This window comes from Bombina bombina, chromosome 2 (assembly GCF_027579735.1).
Source record: "Bombina bombina isolate aBomBom1 chromosome 2, aBomBom1.pri, whole genome shotgun sequence".
Classification (NCBI taxonomy): domain Eukaryota; kingdom Metazoa; phylum Chordata; class Amphibia; order Anura; family Bombinatoridae; genus Bombina; species Bombina bombina.
The window spans coordinates 341,403,010-341,415,221 of NC_069500.1; the positions used below are offsets into that span (position 1 = coordinate 341,403,010).

Genomic DNA, 12,212 nt, shown 5'->3' on the forward strand with positions numbered 1-12,212 from the left:
ATTTTTCAGTATAAAGCTTTCATATTTCTTTCCAATGGCATGGAGAGTCCACAAATCCATTCAATTGCTTTGGAGGCAAAAAACACCCCAGCAGAGTTGTTAAGTATCACTCCCACTTCCCATAATCCCCCAGTCATTCTTTGCCTAGTTTATTGGGTGGATGTGCGAAGTTGGTGTCTGAAAATATTTAATCCTTTTATGGGTAGTTTCCCTGCAAGCAAGGATTGGGGCTATGCTTTGTCCATGTCAATCTCTTTAGTAAGAGTAATGGTGGCTTTTAGCAGTAAGAAGGTGGCGAGGTTGTCTTTGCGTACCTTCTAACATCTATGCTAACCCCTATATAGAAAACCAGGGTTGGTTACTCTGTTTTTTCTTGTATTTTCAAGTTCCTGTCGGCGGTCTGATGAGGCTAACAGACCCGGAGCTGCTGTAACTGCTCAACAGCAGAAGACCCTGGAGGGTAATTCCTTATATATTTATTTCAACAAGAAGTATCAGTGGAATGACTGGGATTATCAGGGACCTAGTGGGACCTACTTCCCTCAGGTGGGGTATGTATTTTATATTTATTTATAATATCCGCAAGTTTGGGATATTTGCAGAGGAGCAGCTTCTTGGATATCTCCCAGAATGGAGATTGCCACATGTCTAGCCTTATGACAGATCAGGAGACCAGACCCAGGCATTATGGGGACCATTCATATGTTATCCCATGCTCAGTCCTTTTTGATAAACTTATGAAGAATCATATTTGGTTTATGATCCTCCCTCTTTCTCCAGTATGGACCGGTTAACGGTCGTGAGATGCTTCTATCTATGGGGCTAGGTGCTAATAAAGGAAGGATCATATTCCCTTCATTTGTTATCTCCGCATATTATAATGCTAACAGTTTAAGATCTTTCATGGATGGCTATATGTGGTTTCTTGTCTCTGACCTGCTATAAGTGTTTATATGAACTACGGGCAAATTATTTTAGATGATATGGCGTTGTTACTTATGGCGCCATTTTCTTTTGTGCAGACCGTTAGTCTCTGACGAGCGTTTTTACCCCATATCGTGCGCTCCGTCCTCTCTTTCTGCGTATAATAAATATACTCCAAGGGGGGAGATTATTGCGCAGAATGTATAGCACATTTTATGGCTATATTCATATGGGGGGATAGTAGCAGCACAGCAGCTCTTAAGGGGAGTACATGTCTTTTTCTGCCGCAGCATGTCTTTGATGCGAGTTATACAGAGAGGAGCAGATCTTAACCTCTTAGAGCAAGGTTTTTATATTCTGCCTGCTTTTCCTCTAGAGACTCGTTGGTTATTAACCTGACACTTTACATAGAGGGATAATTTCTATATGGGATTTTTAGTTTAATCCTTTTCTTTCTATAATCATGGAGTTAAGTGTTATTATCTCCTCTGCATGAAGGTTCTCTTCATTTACTTGTAGAGCGAATATTTATTTGGACAAGGAGAGTGTATGTGGGGATTAACTTTTCCACCACTAGATCTTTTGTAGTTGTCCCTAAGCTATCCTATAATACGGATGCCTTCCAGTAGCTCTTTTGTAAGTCACTGTTGGCTGCGGATCCTAGGGGACCGTACAGAGCTGCGGCATGAAGAGGTTTGATCAGACTGGCCAGATGTTTGTCTTCTCCTTTCCTTGCTAGGCGGCTAGGGGCGTTTCGGGAAGAAGTTATGCCTCTTGTCATTGATTTTAATGCACATTTATACTTAATGTTTCTGGAGGTTCTCGAGAGTGGTCACTCAGATATTTTTCTACATATAGGAGTATCTTTGCACCTCTGTCCAGATCTGTCTATGAGAGGTGCAAAAAGAAAATAGAATTTGTACTTTTCTATTTAAATCAGATTTTTAATCCATCAGAGATTTCATGGTGGGTGTTGCTATCTAGCGGCTATGAATGGTAATCTCTGATAATGTATTACTAAATCTGTTTAAATGTGTTTAATTTCTCCAACATTGGTGTGTCCGGTCCACGGCGTCATCCATAACTTGTGGGAATATTCTCTTCCCCAACAGGAAATGGCAAAGAGCACAGCAAAAGCTGTCCATATAGTCCCTCCTAGGCTCCGCCCGCCCCAGTCATTCTCTTTGCCGCTGAACAAGCAGCATCTCCACGGAGATGGTGAAGAGTATGTGGTGTTTAGTTGTAGTTTTTTATTCTACTATCAAGAGTTTATTTTAAAATAGTGCTGGTATGTACTATTTACTCTGAAACAGAAAAGGATGAAGAGTTCTGTTTATGAGAGGAGTATGATTTTAGCAGCAGTAACTAAAATCGGTTTCTGTTCCCACATAGGACTGTTGAGATGAGATAACTTCAGTTGGGGGAACAGTTGGCAGACTTTTCTGCTTAAGGTATGACTAGTCATATTTCTAACAAGACTGTGTAATGCTGGAAGGCTGTCATTTCCCCCTCATGGGGACCGGTAAGCCATTTTCTTAGTCTCAAACAGAATAAAGGGCTTAATATGGGCTATAAAACTGGTAGACACTTTTATGGGCTAGATCGATTGCTTTATTTGGGCATTTTATACAGCTTGATGTTGAAATTCACACTTTATAACTTTGGGGAACGTTTTTTTACGTCAGGCACTGGTTTAGACACCTTCCCAGTCAGGAAGGGCCTTCTATGTAGTAGGCAGAGCCTCATTTTCGCGCCATTACTGCGCAGTTACTTTTGAGAGCATGTGTATGGGTCTGGAAGTAGTTGAAAAGGTCCCTAGAAGGCTTCATTTGGTATTGTATACCTCCCTGGGTTTGGTAAAGTCGCAGCAAAGGCTGTAGCTGGGACTGTAGAGGGGTTAAAACTATAAACGGCTCCGGTTTCGTCATTTTAAGGGTTAAAGGTCTGAAATTTGGGGTGCAATGCTTTGAATGCTTTAAGGCACTGTGGTGAAAATTTGGTTAAAATTGAACAATTCCTTCATAGTTTTTCACATATTCAGTAAAAAAGTGTGCCCTGTTTAAAATTTAAAGAGACAGTAACGGTTTTGTTTTAAAACGTTTTTTGTACTTTATTGACAAGTTTAAGCCTGTTTAACATGTCTGTGCCTTCAGATAAACTATGTTCTGTATGTATGGAAGCCAATGTGTCTCCCCCTGCAAAATTTTGTGATAATTGTGACATAGCTTCCAAACAAAGTAAGGACAGTACTGCCACAGATAGTAAAGTTGCCCAAGATGATTCATCAGATGAAGGGAGTAGACATAGTTCTACATCATCTCCTTCTGTGTCTACACCAGTTTTGCCCACGCAGGAGACCCCTAGTACTTCTAGCGCGCCAATGCTTGTTACTATGCAACAATTGACGGCAGTAATGGATAACTCCATAGCAAATATTTTATCCAAAATGCCTGCATTTCAGAGAAAGCGCGATTGCTCTGTTTTAAACACTGTAGAGCAGGAGGGCGCTGATGATAATTGCTCTGTCATACCCTCACACCAATCTGAAGTGGCCATGAGGGAGGTTTTGTCAGATGGGGAAATTTCTGATTCAGGTAGAATTTCTCAACAGGCAGAACCTGATGTTGTGACATTTAAATTTAAATTAGAGCATCTCCGCGCACTGCTTAAGGAGGTGCTATCTACTCTGGATGATTGTGACAACCTGGTCATTCCAGAAAAATTGTGCAAGATGGACAAGTTCCTAGAGGTTCCGGTGCACCCCGACGCTTTTCCTATACCCAAGCGGGTGGCGGACATAGTGAATAAGGAGTGGGAGAAGCCTGGCATACCTTTTGTCCCCCCTCCTATATTTAAGAAATTATTTCCTATGGTCGACCCCAGAAAGGACTTATGGCAGACAGTCCCTAAGGTCGAGGGGGCAGTTTCTACACTAGCTAAGCGCACTACTATTCCTATCGAGAATAATTGTGCTTTCAAAGATCCTATGGATAAAAAATTGGAGGGTTTGCTTAAAAAGATTTTTGTACAGCAAGGTTACCTCCTGCAACCTATTTTGTGCATTATTCCTGTCACTACAGCAGCGTGGTTCTGGTTCGTGGAACTAGAAAAGTCGCTCAGTAGAGAGACTCCGTATGAGGAGGTTATGGACAGAATTCACGAACTTAAGTTAGCTAATTCCTTTATTTTAGATGCCGCTTTGCAGTTAGCTAGATTAGCGGCGAAAAACTCAGGGTTTGCAATTGTGGCGCGCAGAGCGCTCTGGCTAAAGTCTTGGTCAGCGGATGTATCTTCCAAGACAAAATTGCTTAATATCCCTTTCAAGGGTAAAACCCTTTTTGGGCCAGAATTGAAAGAGATTATCTCAGACATCACTGGGGGTAAGGGCCACGCCCTCCCACAAGATAGGCCTTTCAAGGCCAAGAATAAGTCTAATTTTCGTTCCTTTCGCAATTTCAGGAACGGACCAGCCTCCAACTCTGCAGCCTCTAGACAAGAGGGTAATGCTTCGCAAACCAAACCAGCTTGGAAACCGATGCAAGGCTGGAACAAGGGTAAGCAGGCCAAGAAGCCTGCTGCTGCTACCAAAACAGCATGAAGGAGTAGCCCCCGATCCGGGACCGGATCTAGTAGGGGGCAGACTCTCTCTCTTCGCTCAGGCTTGGGCAAGAGATGTTCAGGATCCCTGGGCACTAGAAATAGTTTCTCAGGGTTATCTTCTGGAATTCAAGGAACTACCCCCAAAGGGAAGGTTCCACATGTCTCACTTATCTTCAAACCAAATAAAGAGACAGGCATTCTTACATTGTGTAGAAGACCTGTTAAAAATGGGAGTGATACACCCAGTTCCAACTGTGGAACAAGGAATGGGGTTTTACTCAAATCTGTTTGTAGTTCCCAAAAAAGAGGGAACTTTCAGACCAATTCTGGATTTAAAGATTCTAAACAAATTTCTCAGAGTGCCATCGTTCAAAATGGAAACTATTCGAACGATCTTATCTACAATCCAGGAGGGTCAATTTATGACTACCGTGGATCTAAAGGATGCGTATCTACATATTCCTATCCACAAAGATCATCATCAGTTCCTAAGGTTCGCCTTTCTGGACAAACATTACCAGTTTGTGGCTCTCCCATTCGGGCTAGCCACTGCTCCAAGGATTTTCACAAAGGTACTCGGGTCCCTTCTAGCGGTTCTAAGACCAAGGGGCATTGCAGTGGCACCTTACTTGGACGACATTCTGATTCAAGCGTTGTCTCTTTCAAAGGCAAAGGCTCACACAGACATCGTTCTGGCCTTTCTCAGATCTCACGGGTGGAAGGTGAACATAGAAAAGAGTTCCCTGTCTCCGTCGACAAGAGTTCCTTTCTTGGGGACAATAATAGATTCTTTAGAAATGAAGATTTTCCTGACAGATGTCAGAAAGTCAAAGCTTCTAAGCGCTTGTCAAGTTCTTCACTCTGTTCCACGACCTTCCATAGCTCAGTGCATGGAAGTAGTAGGGTTGATGGTTGCAGCAATGGACATAGTTCCTTTTGCGCGAATTCATCTAAGACCATTACAACTGTGCATGCTGAAACAGTGGAATGGGGACTATACAGACTTGTCTCCAGTGATTCAAGTAGATCAGAAGACCAGAGACTCACTCCGTTGGTGGCTAACCCAGGATCACCTGTCCCAGGGAATGAGCTTCCGCAGACCAGAGTGGGTCATCGTCACGACCGACGCCAGTCTAGTGGGCTGGGGCGCGGTCTGGGACTCCCTGAAAGCTCAGGGTCTATGGTCTCGGGAAGAGTCTCTTCTCCCGATAAACATTCTGGAACTGAGAGCGATATTCAATACTCTCAGGGCTTGGCCTCAACTAGCAAAGGCCAGATTCATAAGATTCCAATCAGACAACATGACGACTGTTGCTTACATCAACCATCAGGGGGGAACAAGGAGTTCCCTGGCGATGAGAGAAGTGACCAAAATTATAAAATGGGCGGAGGATCACTCCTGCCACCTATCTGCGATCCACATCCCAGGAGTGGAAAACTGGGAGGCGGATTATCTGAGTCATCAGACATTCCATACGGGGGAGTGGGAACTCCACCCGGAGATATTTGCCCAGTTAACTCAATTATGGGGCATTCCAGACATGGATCTGATGGCGTCTCGTCAGAACTTCAAGGTTCCTTGCTACGGGTCCAGATCCAGGGATCCCAAGGCGACTCTAGTGGATGCATTAGTACCTTCAACCTAGCTTATGTGTTTCCACCGTTTCCTCTCATTCCCAGGCTGGTAGCCAGGATCAAACAGGAGAGGGCCTCAGTGATCTTGATAGCTCCTGCGTGGCCACGCAGGACTTGGTATGCAGACCTGGTGAATATGTCATCGGCTCCACCATGGAAGCTACCTTTGACACAGGATCTTCTAGTACAGGGTCCATTCGAACATCCAAATCTGGTTTCCCTCCAGCTGACGGCTTGGAAATTGAACGCTTGATTTTATCTAAGCGTGGGTTTTCGGATTCTGTGATAGATACTCTGGTACAAGCCAGAAAACCTGTAACTAGAAAAATTTACCATAAAATATGGAAAAGATATATCTGTTGGTGTGAATCCAAGGGATTCTCATGGAGTAAGATCAAAATTCCTAGAATCCTTTCCTTTCTCCAAGAAGGTTTGGATAAGGGATTATCAGCGAGTTCTCTAAAGGGACAGCTTTCTGCTTTATCTGTCTTGCTACACAAACGACTGGCAGCTGTGCCAGATGTTCAAGCTTTTGTTCAGGCTTTGGTCAGGATCAAGCCTGTTTACAGACCTTTGACTCCTCCCTGGAGTCTGAATTTAGTTCTTTCAGTTCTTCAAGGGGTTCCGTTTGAACCTCTACATTCCATAGATATCAAGATGTTATCTTGGAAAGTTCTGTTTTTGGTTGCTATTTCTTCTGCTAGAAGAGTTTCTGAGTTATCTGCTCTGCAGTGTAATCCGCCCTATCTGGTGTTCCATTCAGATAAGGTTGTTTTGCGGACTAAAAATGATTTCCTTCTAAAGGTTGTTTCTAACAAGAATATTAACCAGGAAATAGTTGTGCCTTCTTTGTGTCCGAATCCAGTTTCAAAGAAGGAACGTTTGTTACACAATTTAGATGTAGTTCGTGCTTTAAAGTTCTATTTAGAAGCAACAAAGGATTTCAGACAAACGTCTTCTCTGTTTGTTGTTTATTCTGGCAAGAGGAGAGGTCAAAAAGCTACTGCTACCTCTCTTTCCTTTTGGCTGAAAAGCATCATCCGATTGGCTTATGAGACTGCCGGACGGCAGCCTCCTGAATTCATCACAGCTCACTCTACTAGGGCTGTGGCTTCCACATGGGCCTTCAAGAACGAGGCTTCTGTTGATCAGATATGTAAGGCAGCGACTTGGTCTTCCCTGCACACTTTTGCCAAATTCTACAAATTTGATACTTTTGCTTCTTCAGAGGCTATTTTTGGGAGAAAGGTTTTGCAAGCCGTGGTGCCTTCCGTTTAGGTAACCTGATTGGCTCCCTCCCTTCATCCGTGTCCTAAAGCTTTGGTATTGGTTCCCACAAGTTATGGATGACGCCGTGGACCGGACACACCAATGTTGGAGAAAACAGAATTTATGCTTACCTGATAAATTACTTTCTCCAACGGTGTGTCCGGTCCACGGCCCGCCCTGGTTTTTTAATCAGGTTTGATGAATTTCTTTCTTTAACTACAGTCACCAAGGCACCCTATAGTTTCTCCTGTTTTTTCTCCTGTTCGTCGGTCGAATGACTGGGGTGGGCGGAGCCTAGGAGGGACTATATGGACAGCTTTTGCTGTGCTCTTTGCCATTTCCTGTTGGGGAAGAGAATATTCCCACAAGTTATGGATGACGCCGTGGACCGGACACACCGTTGGAGAAAGTAATTTATCAGGTAAGCATAAATTCTGTTTTTTATCTGACTTCGATAAATTCTCATACTGTTAGTGCAGTATCAAGGCTTTTATTTTTTCAAATAGATGTTTCCTTTTCTCTTTATAGAGAATGTTAAGTTTAAGGTTATGTACCTTTTTGAATATCTATGCCTGAAATTTTGTCAGTGCTATTACTCCTATGGACCTTTGTTTGTTCTAATGAGTCGTATCTAATATATCATATTGTGTTTTCTATGCTATTCTACTTGGTACAGGGGCTCCATATATCTATACTAACATGAACTTGTTACGGCTTAGGCAAGATTTGATGTTGTGAGTTTAATTCCTTCTAAAGGTGCAGGCACCTAATTTTGCAGGGCTATCTGGTGATTTAAAAAAAAAAAAGAAAATCGTGCCAGGTATACTTTCCTATTTTTAATATAGGACCTTCTTTTTCTGTTACATGTTTACTTTCATTTTTTATTCTCCTTTTATTAGTGTTTTTAGGACAATAATATATCTATCTATTTTTCTTTTAGGAATGCAATTTTATAATCTCCTTCCTTTTGAGGTGATCTTTGCATTCAGTCCCTTATGTGACACACATTCTGTTGGGCTCTTACGACTCTAATAGGTTTCTTTCTAGTTTACCTATGTTTCCGAATGGACACTTTTTTTTTTGTAACTTTTTATAAAAGGTTTTCCTTTTGAGATCTTTATTGATCTTAGGGGTCTAAGAGGATATGTTTATTCCTCTCTTGTTCAGAAGATTTTATCTTGCCTGTGTCGTCTTTTATGGTCTTAAGAACTCTATTTCAAGTGGGGAGGGAGGACGATAGTCTGTTGGTTAGCCTTGCTGACTATCTGGAATGGAGATTAAAGGTGGTTCGCAGCCATTCTGCTACAGTTAATTGTTCCTTGACAGTGTGTTCGTTTTTCTTTCTCTTATCTATGTTAGATAGGATTCATGATTTTGCTCATACGAGAAAGTATTAAGTATAGGAAGATTATTTTCTGTCCTATTTCTTCTTCTTTTTATTTATAGTTTACATTATTTTGAGATAATGGTTTGTCTTGATTTGCATCCTGTATGTACAGGATACAAACAGGAAGAATTTTAAGGCCTTAATGTGATTCTGAAAAACATTTCTTTGGTTCCTTACCAGAGTATTTTTTTTCGGGATGAACATAGTCTCGATCACCATGAAGATTTTCTGACGGAGATCGGAATATGCAAACCTTTTTCCGGCCTTTTTTTACCTTTTATTGCTTCTCGGCCTCTTGGCTAAGATCAAGTGTAATATCTGTTCTTATCAGTTTAATGTCTGATATGTCCCCTGTACTGGTGGATCTCTCAGGACAACATATTCCAGGGCACATGCTTCCTGAGACCATTTTAGGAGATTGTGCCCCCTAGAGCTCAGGGTTTTAGGACTCGGGAGGAGTCTGCCCTCCCTATAAATATCTTTGAGTTAAGGGAAATCTTCACTACACTGTTAACTTGTCCTCAACTGAGTTTGGTTCGGTGTATCAGATTCCAATCGGACTATTTTTTTTTATGTCGTTTAGCATCCTCTGGGGAGGTTGAAAGTACCTTAGCAATGGAGGAGGTGTCTCGCATTCTTCAGCGGGCAGAATCTATCATTTGCCTCTTGTCTGCGCTCCACATTCTAAGGGTGAACTCGGGAGCGCATTATCTGAGCAGGCAGACTTTTCTTCCAGAGGAGTGGGCCTTTTGTTCCGGAGGTGTTTTTAATGATAACGCTAAAGTGGGGAGTTACGTAGTTTCTCGTCTAAACTCCAGACTTCCAGAATACGGATCTAGATCAAGGGATCCTCAAGCGGCTCTGGTAAACGATCAGATGGTTCCTGGGAACTTAAGTCCCATCCCATCTTCCTGTTTTCCTCTGTTTTGCCCTTCTTCGGGCAACAGCCTGTATCAATCAGGAGCAGGTTTCAGTGATTCTAATCGCTTCTGCGTGGCCTCGCAGGATTTGGTTGGCAGATCTGGTGAGGATGACATCCTTTCCCCTGTGGAAATTGCCTCTGAGGAGGGACCTCCTACTTCTGGTTCTTTTCCTATATCCAAACCTAGATTATCTGAACCTTACTGCTTAGAGATTGAACTGTCTAGACATGGTTTTTCAGTCAAGGTTATTGATACCATGATTCAGACTCGTAAGCTGGTACTTGCTAGATTTCCCATAAGGTATGGCGTAAGTACCTTTTATTGGTGCGAGTCTAGGGGTTCCCTTGGAGTTGGGTGAGTTTTCCTGCATTCTGACCTTTCTTTAGGAGGTCCTAAAGAAAGGATTGTCAGTCAGTACCATGAACGATCAGATCTCTGTCCTGTCGACTCTTTTTGCTTTCACGTCTGGCACACTTGCCAGATGTTCAACCCTTTGTTCAGGCCTTGGTCAGTATCAGGCCTGTGTTAAATGAGTTGATTCCCCCCATTGAGCCTTAATCTTGTTTCTTAGCGTTCTGCAGCAGGCTCCGTTTGAGCCTACGCATTCAATTGATATTAAGTTATTATCTTGGATAGTTTTGTTTCTTCTCTCTTTTTATGCAGCTCATAGAGTTTCAGAGCTTTCAACTCTGCAGGGTGTCTCCCCTGACTTTTATTGTTATGCGGATAAGGCGGTCCTTCGTACCAAATTGGGATTTCTTCCTAAGGGGGTGTCGAACTGCACTATCAATCAGGATATTATCTTTCCTTCTTTTGTCCTAATCCTTCTTCTCTGAAGGAACATGTGTTGCATAACCTGGAGATTGTGCATGTTCTAAATTCTATCTGCAGGCAACTAGAGATTTTCGGCAGTCTACTGCTCTGTTTGTGTTTTTCTCTGCTAAGTGTGAGGGTCAGAAGGTCATTTCTTCTACTCTTTCTTTCTGTTTGAGTAGCGTTATTGGTTAGCTTAGCAGACAGCTGGTCAACAGCCTCCTGAGAGAATTACGGCTCATTCTACTAGGGCTGTCTCTTCTTCTTAGGCCTTTAAAAATGAGTCTTCTGTGGAACAGATCTGCAAGGCGGCCACCTGGTCCTCCTTGCATTCTCTTTCCAAATTTTACAAATTCAATGTTTTTGCCTCATCTGAGGCATCTTTTGGTAAGGAAGGTTCTTCAAGTGGTGGTGCCTTCTGTTTATGTATGCCTGTCTTGTTCTTCCTCCCTTCCATTCTGTGTCCTCTAGCTTAGGTATTGGCTCCCATTAGTAATTGAATGGATTTGTGGACTCTCCATGCCATTGGAAAGAAAACAAAAATTTATGCTTACCTGATAAAAAAATAATAATCCTGGCATGGAGAGTCTACGACCCGCCCTTGATTTCTTTATAAGACTTTATATTTTTCAAACCTCAGGCACCTCTATACCCTTGTCATCTTCTCTTTCCATATTCCTTTGGCTGAATGACTGGGGGTTAATGGGAAGTGGGAGTGATACGTAACAGCTCTGCTGGGTGTTCTTTGCCTGCACCTGGTAACGAGGAGTTGAATTCCCACTAGTAATTGAATGGATTTGTGGACTCTCCATGCCAGGAAAGAAAATAATTTATCAGGTAAGCATATTTTTTTTTTAGTTTGGATTAAAATATTTCTACTCATGCATTACTATTATTACTAGCTTTAAATCTTATAAGGCTTAGGAGATATATAGTTTAACCATTAATAAACCTCCTCAAATATGTTTCTCAGGTTCTACCCTGACAGTACTTGTAGACATTTTACAATTGGGTTTTCAGTGACTTACCATCTTGGAAAGATCTAAACTTCCTATTCTCTCTGATGTCCACTTCCCTACTAAGATATAATCTTCCTGTAACAATTTCAGTTTCTACTTAATTTGCGGAAGCTCTTTTAGAAGTTAGCCAAGAAAAATAGACTGTTGGACATGAGGCTCGGCTTTTTTTAGTTCATGTGAGCCATATAGATAAAATTGGGCTGACACCCATGGATTCTAACAGCACAGCACTAATTGGCTTAAATGCAAGTAAATAGATAATAAATTTAAAATCGTGTCATCAGGGGGCCGTCAGAAGATGCTTAGAAACAAGGTAATCACAGAGGTAAAAAGTATATTAATATAACCATGTTTTCTCTTGTTAAGTGTGTTCAGTCCACTGGTCATCCATTACTTATGGGATATATTCTCCTTCCCAACAGGAAGTTGCAAGAGGATCACCCAAGCAGAGCTGCTATATAGCTCCTCCCCTCACATGTCATATTCAGTCATTCTCTTGCAACCCTCAACAAAGAAGGAGGTCGCGAGAGGAGTTGGAGTTTTTACTTAATTATTCTTCAATCAAAAGTTTGTTATTTTAAAATGACACCGGAGTGTGCCGTTTTTTGTATCTCAGGCAGTATTTGGAGAAGAATCTGCCTG

The 12,212-nt window shown here is 42.1% G+C and overlaps 1 protein-coding gene and 1 pseudogene across 1 annotated transcript in view; both read left to right on the forward strand.

The window, feature by feature from the left end:
• Positions 1–12,212, forward strand: part of HECTD4 (HECT domain E3 ubiquitin protein ligase 4) — a 666,929-nt gene that overhangs the window by 498,404 nt on the left and 156,313 nt on the right. The window lies entirely within an intron of this gene.
• LOC128650587 (uncharacterized) lies at positions 9,095–9,316 on the forward strand (annotated as a pseudogene).